The sequence below is a fragment of the Pipistrellus kuhlii genome, unplaced genomic scaffold (genome assembly GCF_014108245.1).
Source record: "Pipistrellus kuhlii isolate mPipKuh1 unplaced genomic scaffold, mPipKuh1.p scaffold_m20_p_4, whole genome shotgun sequence".
Lineage (NCBI taxonomy): Eukaryota > Metazoa > Chordata > Mammalia > Chiroptera > Vespertilionidae > Pipistrellus > Pipistrellus kuhlii.
In genome coordinates, this window is record NW_023425540.1 from 27,499,142 (window position 1) to 27,510,214 (window position 11,073).

Genomic DNA, 11,073 nt, shown 5'->3' on the forward strand with positions numbered 1-11,073 from the left:
CCCCACATAACTTTGCTTGATAATCACATTTTCACCTCCTCTTTATGTTCTAAATGTGCTATTGTGGGCAGTTTTTCTTTATCCAGTATAAGCGACTGTAAGACATTCTTGTTTATGCAAAATAAATTTAGCAAAGGCAGTGCCACAGATAATTGAATATGCAGGTTAACAGACTACAAAACATAATAACATAAAAACATAAAAACATAATAACATCTCATTTATTTTAAATTCCCAAAGTTAAAGCTCTAGAACAGGGTTTGGCAAAATTTTCCTACAAAAGATCAGATAGTACATTAGGCTTTGCGGACCACATGGTCTCTGTAGCAACTACTCATTTCTGCCCTTGTGGTGTGACAGCAACAGTAGATGATATGTAAACAAATGAGTGTGGCTGTGTTCCAATAAAACTTTATTTACACAAATAGATTTGGGCCTCAGGCAAGAGTTTGCCAATCCCTGTTCTAAAACATAACCCTCACGCAGAAGGGAAAAAATACACTCATGTTTTTATGTACTCTCAGGGGAAAACTGACACCCTAATTAGATGCCTATTCTCTCACTTTATACAAAATGTTTTTAAATGAATTATTTTCTTGCTTACAACCCATAGCAAAAGAAAAGCGGGGATTTCAAAACTGGGTGCTGGCATGGACCAGTACAGTAAAGGCTAAAAGTCTTCAGAAGACTGAAACAGCAGAGCAGTCTGGACCAGGGCAAAACACTCTCCCTAAACCAAACCCTAACTATCATCTTAATCATGTCAATGTCACCTGATTCAATATCACTTACTTATAGCTAAGTTCCATTTCATACATATACATACATATATATATATATATATATATATATATATATATATATATATATAGTTTATTGATTTTTTTACAGAGAAGAAGGGAGAGGGATAGAGAGCTAGAAACATCGATGAGAGAGAAACATCGACCAGCTGCCTCCTGCACACCCCACACTGGGGATGTACCCACAACCAAGGTACATGCCCTTGACGGAATCGAACCTGGGACTTTTTAGGCTGCAGGCTGATGCTCTATCCACTGAGCCAAATCAGTTTTGGCATAAGTTCCATTTCTGATGGTCATTATGATGATTCTGAATCTTAATGATGACTGAATCACCAAAATATTCTATTTAATCTCCTTAAAACAGAAGAAACATATGATCCACTTTAGAAAGACCTATGAAAATTGGCTACTAGAGGCTTTGAAACTGACTGAATAAACTTCAGTTATCTAGAAATATATATTTTATGAAATATTCAATTCCCCAGCTAATAATAATAAAAATGCAAGCATTTATTTGACACTTATTTTGACTCATGCATCATTTCAAGTGTTTTGTGTATATTTATTTAATGTTCACAACAACCCAATCAGGAAGTACTATTGTTATACCATTTTCTAGATAAGAAAATTGAGGTACAGGGAGATTAAATATCTTGCCCAGAATAACACAGCTATTAAAAGGCAGAGTTGACATCTTAATCTAATCCATTTAGCTCCAGACAACATTTTTTCAAATACTACACCATGCCAAGTCATTACCCTAAAAATATATGTAGTATGCCTTATTTCAAAGACCTGAACATGACAAGATATATGTAAAACCTCTACTACATATAATGTAATACAATCTTCAGAATCTAATGACTGAAACAGGTCAGTGTTTTTCAATGCCTTGGAGTAAAGATTATGTTTATTACCTTTGTTCAGTTCCACCAAAATAACGAGACACTTTGGATGGTAGTTTAAGGAGAATTTATTGTTTTCAAGATTTCATTTTAAATTGTTTTGTAATGACCCAGGGAAATAAACAAGTAAATAAAGTTATGGGGAAATTCTGTTTAGGCACTTCTAGTTCAGTCAGAAAAATACGAGGATATAAAATGGCTTAGTCCTTCTATTTCTTAAGTCAAGATATGAAAATAAAATCAGATTTTTATTAGTCTTCATTTATTAAATAGATTAATTATAAATTTGGCTTATATGGAAGGAAAATAATGTGGTTGTTAAAATAACTGAGTTTATTACTGGTTTATCACCCAACAAAAATATTTGACCCTAATATATCCAGAGTGAAGGACTAAAATCATTTTATGATGTTTTGCTAAAAGAAAATTCAACGTTTATGGAGAAATTTTTTTTAAAATAGCAGTTATCTGAAAAATATTTTTGGTTACTGAGTAGGCATTTGTGTTCTTTTTTATCTGTGATAATTTTGCTAATCTCTGGAAGTTCATAGTGGAGAGAAATCATTCAGCCTCTACAAAATAGAGATGCTATGAAGCAAGCTTATATTAGTTCCACTTTTTACTCAACTCCGTGCAAGAAACAGCTCTCCCAAAGCTATGCACTCTTCACAGCAGTTATCCCCAACAGTAAGTTAGCATTCACTGCAAAACGTACAAAATACTTGAGGAACTGGGAGGAGCAGATACATTTTGAATAGTCATTTTATCTTTGTTGCCAGTGTTTCATTTTCTTCCTACTGTTTTCTAAAACTACAAAAGCAAGGGCTGCAAATACCTAGCAGAAGAGAATGGAGTAGGTGGGAAGAGAAAAGCATCCCATTGCCTCTTCCTTTGTTATAGTATATAAATATCAAATCAATAGTAATCTGTAGGATCATAGTTTTCAGGTATATATTAATAGCCTTGGGAGATTATTAAGAATTTAAAAGTAAGATCATATTCCTAATTTCTTCTAGATGGCAAAGATTATAACTTTTACTTAGTCGTTACAAAACCTAGACTCGATGTGAATATATTAGAGAACAAGAAAAAGGGAAAGTGAAGGAAAGGGAAGAGAAAAATAGGATAAAATGAAAAGGAAAGAAAAGAAAAAATTATGGCAGAAATTGGTTGGTTAATCACCAAACCACTTTCTATTTTTCCCAGAGACACACACACAGGACTATCTGCCCTAGGCTCCTCTCAACTAGATGGGTCCATGTGACCAAACTGGCCAAAAGAATGTAAGCAATTCTCTACATGATTTCCTCTTTGCAAAAGTACATGGGACTGGTGGCAACGAGGTGATGACAAGAAAACCACTTGAATGAGAGGAATGTATCCATCAAGCATATCCATTTTAGTAAATTGGCATAGCCACTATGGAGAACAGTATAGAGGACCCTAAAAAAAATTTTTTTTTAAATACTGTAGAACTACCATGCAACCCAACAATCCAACTTCTGGGTATTTATCTGAAGGAAATAAAATCACTATCTAGAGATATATCTGGGCCTCATGTTCATTGGAGTGTTTTTTGAAATAGCCAAGACATGAAAGCAACATAAGTTTCCATCAATAGGTAAGTGGTTAAAGAAAATGTCAGACACATATGCACACACACACACACACACTGCCATATTAATCAGACAGAAGGAAATCCTGCCATTGTGACAACATGGGTGAAAGTTGATAGCATTATGCTAAGTGAAATAAGTCACACAGAGGGAAATGATACTGTGTGAACTCACTTATGTGGAATCTAAATAAGCTGAACCCATGGAATTAAAATAAAATGGTGGTTGCCAGGGGTCAGAAGTTGAGGGAAAAGGAGAGATGCTGATCAAAGAGTACAAACTTTCAGTTATAAGTTATAGCAATCTAATGTACAGAATAGTGAATATCTACACTAATAAAAGAACAATATGCTAATTAGACCAAATGTCTTCCGGACATCTATCCAGACATCCTTCTGGACAAAGCCACTGTGGCAGAGGCCAAGGCAGAGGTGGTTAGAAGCAACCAGGCCAGCAAGGGATGACAGTTAGGGGTGATCAGGCCAGCAGGGGAGGGCAGTTAGGGACAACAGGCTGGCAGGAGAGGGCAGTTATGGGCAACCAGGCTGGCAGGGGAGGGCAGTTAGGAGCTTACAGACAAGCAGGGGAGCAGTTAGGGCCATCAGGCAGGCAGGCAGGTGAAAGAGTTAGGAACCAGCAATCCCAGATTGTGAGAGGGATGTCCAACTGCAATGTCCTAAACTTAAATGTTCTCAGCACAAAGAGACAGACACTATGTGATGATATGACATAGGTGCTAGCTAACAATGTGGTGGCAATAATTTTGTAATATATAAGTATGTGTGTGTGTGTGTGTGTGTGTGTGTGTGTGTGTGTGTATATATATATATATATATCTCGTAAACATGTTGTACATCTTAAACTTCTACACTGTTATATGTCAATTATATCTCAATAAAGCTTGGGGGAATAATAAAATTAGAAAGCATTCTTTCATTACAATCTTAAATTACTGAAGAGTGGTCTCATATAGTCACCAAAGACATAAAAAAGTCTAGACAATGGTCCTAGGTGGTAGTATTCAAGCTGTAATACAAATGAAATTCCTTCATTTCTGCAAAGTTCCCTCGTGAATTGCTGGGTGGGAGAGTATCCATTTCATTTATCTTGTTTTGCTTATTGTGCCTTCCACTTTTATGATTTCATCTACAAAGAATAAAAAGTACTATAGGTGGTAGAACTTCTTCCAACTAAGTACTGTTAGGAAATAAAATCCTAACAACAGTGTGCTCAAGAAGCTGGAATGTAGGACACAGCTGTGACCAATATTCCAAAAATAATGATGGTCTTCCAAAGAAGAACCAGTTGAAAATTAGGTATTCACAACTGTTGACTGAACTCTGAATCGTTCACAAAGTCATTTTGACTTTTCTTGTCATTCTTCAGATGAAAAGTCCTCAGGATAAGTATCACCTTACAGCCCATGTGATTATTCCACTAGTGAAATTTAATAGAGTCAAGACAAGAATAAAAAAAATCTAAGAACAGCCCAGTCGGCATGCCTCAATAGTTAAGCATTGACCTATGAGCCAGGAGGTCATGGTTTGATTTCCAGATTTGGGGCTCAGGGCCCAGTGGGGGCATACAGGAGGCAGCCAATCAATAATTCTATCTCATCATTGATTTTTCTCTCTCCCTCTCCCTTCTTCTCTAAAATCAATAAAAATATTTTTTTAATCTAAGAACATCTGTCAGTCTGAATTTTTTAACTCACCTTTTCCTGTGAGAAAACTATATGTCCTAAAGCTTTGCCATTAACAACTCTAAATGTAGACTGTGAAGGAATGCTTATCTGACTCTCAGCTCAGTGCTATATCTCACTGTAAAGAAACTCACAGCACAAGCTTACCCGACAAGAAAATCCAGCCTGTCTGGGGGAGGCAGACATAGCTTAGAAAGTTAATAAAACTAATCAGGAAGAAATATACTGGATATTTTTCATTTTAAAAATTGATAATTTATACTTTTATTAATATATTGGAAATAGTTATTATAAGTAACATTTATATGGCACTTAGTTTAATAAATATATTTACATACAATACCATATTTATTGCCACAGTTACCCCACTGGTATTTTTAATAGTTAAGTAATAGACAGATAAGGACCTAGGCTCTAATGGCCTTTATAATTTTTCAAGATCAAAAGTGAAAACTTACTCTGCTTTAAAAAGTATTTATCCATTACTTGAAACATAGACTTAGAAGTAAAGGAAGCTAACTAGTGCTGTGAGCTTCTATAGCAATAATAGTGTATTATTTGTACAGTATATTACAATGTACAAAGAATTAAAATGTTCTTTCATAAGCACATTCTCATTATGCTTCTGATCACTGAAACAGTAAAATATCAGAAAACAGTATCATTTTTTTTTTCATTTTACAGATATAGAAACTGAGGCTTACAAAAATGTAATGACCTAAGCATAATCTCACTAACCAAGAGTAATTCACTAAATCATTGAGCTTTTTGAGATTGGAAATTTAAGAGACACAATTTTGGCTAGTTGTTAATATAATAGGAACTTATATCATCCACATACACTATATAATTAAAATATAATAATTAATTATTTTCAAATTAAATCAAAGCTCCTCCTCCACCAATGGGTATTGTCAAACTCCCAAAAGGAGGAAAATAAAATAGCTAAAGCATTTGTGATGTTGTGTGGGGGCGTGGGGATTGTTTCATTTGTTTTGCTCCATTTTTAAAACATGTTCAAGGTAGGCTGGCAACTCTTTTGAAAATGTCAACTAGAAATAATTAAATTGGGGGGAAAGATTAAGCAATAAGATTAGTCCGTTATATATAATGCTGTGAGGAGGAGGGAGAGGAAATGTCTTAGAGAAGAAAGAGTAAGTTTTTCCAAAAGCAAAATTCACCAAATAAAACACTGGAAAATGTAATTCAATCAAGAAATAATATTTTTTTTCAATTTGGATTTATGTCATTGCTTTAGTAGGTAGTGTTAATAGTTTCCAAATGCCAATGTGTATTCATGAACACTTTGCAAGTTCATGATGTAATACATTCCTTTTTGGATACATCTTATGTCAAATCCATCTGTCTAAGGCAGATATGCATAGTTTTACAGAATCTTATCTGCGAAAGAACTTCCACAATCAGACAAAAAATGGCTTCACAAAATAAAGAGGCACAGAGAAAAGAAAGATCAGCTGTTCTCCCTCTGTGCCTTGCCCACAGCTTTGTGTCCACCCCTGGCACCTGGCACCCCTCCAGTCTTGCTTTTCTTAAAATTCTGCCCATTCACAAAAAAGAGATGTGATCCTGGGATCTCAGGGAAAACTAACAAGATGAAGGTCTTGGAGGCAGTACCAGGGCTGGATCTTAATATTCCTAGGATATGTCCACCAGAATCTCCCTGAGCCCTAAACACCTGGTTCTTAACGTCTTCTGAATCCCATGGGCAGCTTGTTAAAGTTTGAACATGGAACACTGTCATTTTTCATGTGATTCATCTCATCAGGAGCCCAAGTAAGTTAATCTAAAGACAGAAGTTAGGGAAAGGGGAAAGGGAAGATGATTGCTGCATCAAGAAAAATACACAAATTCCACCAGAAGAGGAGCAGCCTGGTTAGAAGTCAGAAGCCAGTTCAGGTAAAGTAGCTCTCACTCCCACCACTACTTACTCTGATGGGCCTCCAGCCACCTTGAGGGATGAGATCATATTCCTTTTATAAATGCACCGCTTTCTTCCACTAATACAGTTAGGAATGTAGAACAATGAGTGGATCAACTATGACTATTAGTGTCTATGGCTATGGAAACTCAATAAGTGAACCCGCTTTTCTACCTCAATAAAAAGTACTCAGACTGTCTCCTCATAAAAGTAAATGTGTTTCCTCAAAGAATATATCTGAATTACTTTTCTTGAAAACTATTTTACATGCGTTTGGTGGATACAGAATTCTACGTTGATTATTTTCCTTTCCTTTTATAAGCCTCATCCATGGATGTGACCACAACAGGGCCATATTTTTATTTTATATTTTTAACAACAAAACTTTGCATTGCCAGTTTGATCTAACCATAAAATTTTACAAAATCACAACTAATATTTCTTTCCTACCGGCTAAATTATGTCAGTCATTTAAGTGGATGGAACTAAATATAAACTGTTCTTGAGTATATAAATAATATTTTATAGGAAATGGCAAGTAATTACTATTGCTATTAGAAGTTTATATTTGTCACAGGAACCTGTGATTTTAAAAAACTGTCCAAATGATTTATGCATGAGGCTTATACATAGTACAAATGTATTCATTTGTATTTATAGATTTAAAGAGAAAAAGCAAATTGGAAAACAATCCCAAATGATAAGAAATTACCTAGCTTTGTGATATAGTAAAAAGTATAAAAATTATCTAGAAGGAAGAAAAATTATTTCTAAGCACTAACTTTATAAGCAAAAGCCCTATTTTTTTTAATGATAGGAGAAATGAACGTTTTTAAGTAAAAACTGAACTACTTATATTAACCAGTCATACTCAGTATTAATTCTATCTTGCAGTGTATGCTGCAGAAGGTAATAAAATGCTACTGTTTTCTAGTTTCTCACTTCAGTCTTCTCCAGCTTTATCTTAAACCTTGTTAGCATCAGAATTCGCCCCAACAATTACAAGAACATGACAACGGCTTCCCTGGGATAATTTGATGCTGCGACCACAAATTCCAGTCCACATACTTTCTTCTATTATGGTTGTGTCTGTGTATGTTTAATACACTTCTTATAAGGCTTTTAAAAATGAGCTAGTAGTTTCTCATTCAGCTCTCTGCCACGTTAAGAGAACCACGACAGGACATTTTTATACATGTAAAAAGTACCCAGTTATTTATACAGAATATCTTAATTCAGCTTCAGAGGACAGCGAAGAGCAGTATCGTCGCTATCATTTTACATTTCTCCTTTTTTGGGGCTTTCATGGCTGTGTACCTGCGCCCCAAAATGATCATTCGCTGCTCCCTCTCAATATTCACCGGTGGGAATAGAAAAATCTTGAAACTTGCCTGACTGACGTGTTCCCAGCCATTGCGCAGACACCAGAATCCCGCTTTCATCTGCTCATGTTGGACCTTTATCACTTAACTGACCCCATAAAACACACAGGGCTACAACACACACGGAACAGCCTCCCTCAAAATGCAGCCTGATTGTGATTCATGGCAAAAAGCTGGAATAGCCCTGCCAGGTCTTAGAAGCCTTAAGATAAACTGCACGGAACATGATACATATAAAACAGCACCTTGAAAATGAATCATCTGCTAATTCAGTATTTTCTAATTACAATCACTCCCTCTCAGGGCATGTAATTAATTTACTGAGTTTAAAAAAAAAAAAGTCAGGATTACTCACACAGTCTTGAAGATGCAATGTCAGCTATTTAGGACAGAAACATCCAAGGCCGTGCTAGAACTCAATTACCACTACATCTGCGTTAAAGCAGGAACTGCAGGCCTCTGGACTACGGCAACTATAGGACTCGTGCTGCTCGTACGCTGGGCTATAATTTATGAAACTGAGCCCCAGATCCAGCCAATCATTTAGCTCCTCATAACAAGTCTAACTGGCTCTGGAAAGCTGAAAGGGCTGCACTAGAACAACAAAGATGAGATAGTTCACACAATAATCTGCTTATCTGGAATCACTTTGGCTCACAAGGGCCAGAGGAAAATCACAGCTCCATTGTCTGAGGGCAGGACAGCCGACCTGAGAAAACGCAACTACACCTGGAGCAAGACCTTTCCTGGCTTGGCAATCCCAGGCGGAGCCGGCATTAAAGGACCGAGCTGCCCCTGAGAACTGAAGGGCAATGACAGCAGCAAAAACCTCAGGTAATTTCCATCTTTTTATTTTTAGCAGGAGTAATGCTGAGTCCAATTATATGCAGGAAGCCACTGGGGCAACTAGGTATGCTTCAATTTTATCCCCCTCCCCCCATTCTAATCTTTTGTAGGATCGTTTGTTATTAAGAGCATGAATCCAGGGAGGCTTAGGGTACCTGAAATGAACTTGAAACCGAAAGGATCGTGGGAGGAGGAAAAGAGATCATTTTCCAGAGCAGTCTTAGAGCTGTGCACCCTTCTCACCCAAACACAGAAACAAGGAAAGGGGGCTGAAGCAGGGAAAGAAAAGGCGTTTCGTGAGAACAGTTAAGTGCTTTTCGTATGGGAAAGGAAATAACTAGGCTCGAAGTGTAAATTGGGAAGGTAGGTTAATGCCCAGCTCCTCTGGCCCTAGGAACCTAGACCACACAAGCATGCACCACGTGGGGTTGTTGGGAGAGAGAATGACATTTAAAAAAAGTTGACAGAGCCCCCCGGGGGCCTGGCTTTCTGTTTTGTTTTGATTTCTTGGCAATATTTCATACTTCGCATTATATTTTAAAGTATTACGTACACCAACTACTGCTGTTATACCATAGTTCCAAATTTGTAGTTATTAAAGGAAAACATTTTTAAGTTAAAAGAGGTGACAAAAAATAGAAAAGTAAACACCCCCCACACACACACACACACACACACACACAAAATGGAATTGACATACACGTAGCCCCAGGACCACACCCTTAGGTACCTGGTGTACTTTACCCAACAGCAAATCCTTTCAAATCCTCAGCAAATAGTGTTTCTTCAACAAATTTCCTAGCAAGTGTAACATTAGCAACGAAAAAAATCTGTGTAATAAACCTTTTAATGGCTGAATCAATCATTATACTTTCGAAGCGACAACAGAACCTTCACAATATTTAAATCATGTCAGTTTTATCTGCTCCCAGCAGAAGCCAGGAAGGAAAACTTGCTTTGTTTAGTGATGAAATATAAACAATCGTAACAGAAGAAACATTTATGCACCTTTTGTTTGCTGTAGATAATTGACTGCGTCCAACTTGAGATTTGACACCAAAAAGAAAAACATAGCAGCACACCGGGAACAGGAGAAGTAATCCAACAACAATTCCCCCAGGACCTGTTCTCTGAATTGTCCCATGTGTGTCTAGCCAGGGAAGAATATTGCTTCTCTGTTTAACTATGTTTTATTTAACTAAATCTTTGTTCATTTGACAGTGCTGTTGTCTACGGTGACTATGTGAGAACCAAAACGTCTGAGGAAGCCAGGCTGTCAAAATGGTTGTTCTCTATACTCACAGGTAATATGGATCATCTAGCCTGAAGTGGAAATCAAACCCTTAAGGTAATATTGCCGTTGAATCCTCAACACACCCAACTCCCCGTTTCTCATTCCCTTAATAAAACTTCATTAAAATCCCCTCGAACTCCCATGTTTGAATGAATCTCCATTGGTCCGCAGACCAAGGCCAAGAATACTTGAAGGCCTTTAAGTCATTTCACAGGTATTGTTGTCCAGAAACTTCCCATAGGAATCACCTCCCAAGCTCTTGAAGGCAACCACTTCACCACCCAAGGCAAGAGCCTGCAACCAGCCAGCAAGCTCCTGTGCGGTCTCAGCATTCACAGGCAGCTGACTCACAGGCCGACCTCTGGCTCCTGCACCCTCACAAACACTGTTTCCATGGTCTCAACTTCAAGCTGTTCATCTCAACACACGTTCGTGATAAAAGCTTTTTAAATGATTAGCACTGCCTTCCCCTCCTAGAATCATAATAATCGTGATAGACTGAGACATGTTACTGCTCCTTGGCCCTTTGGGCGGAATCTAGATTGTTTCGTACCCGGAGCTGTCTCATAGCAGAGAAAACCTCACA

General features: G+C 37.1%; 1 protein-coding gene and 1 long non-coding RNA gene across 4 annotated transcripts in view; one reads left to right on the forward strand and one right to left on the reverse strand.

Moving 5' to 3' along the window:
* Positions 1-8,834, reverse strand: part of PDE4D (phosphodiesterase 4D) — a 1,149,946-nt gene extending 1,141,112 nt beyond the window's left edge. For 2 of the 3 annotated variants that reach the window (XM_036410645.2, XM_045571772.1), the window contains exon 1: positions 8,703-8,834. The gene's annotated coding sequence lies outside the window, so the exon portion shown is untranslated. The remainder of the gene's footprint in view (positions 1-8,702) is intronic. The other variant, XM_036410646.2, reaches the window with a different exon arrangement.
* A 206-nt stretch (positions 8,835-9,040) lies between these two features.
* LOC118703582 lies at positions 9,041-10,623 on the forward strand. The gene is made up of 2 exons (XR_004983084.1): positions 9,041-9,181; positions 10,415-10,623. It is a non-coding gene; the product is annotated as an uncharacterized LOC118703582 (long non-coding RNA).
* The last annotated feature ends 450 nt before the right edge of the window (positions 10,624-11,073 follow it).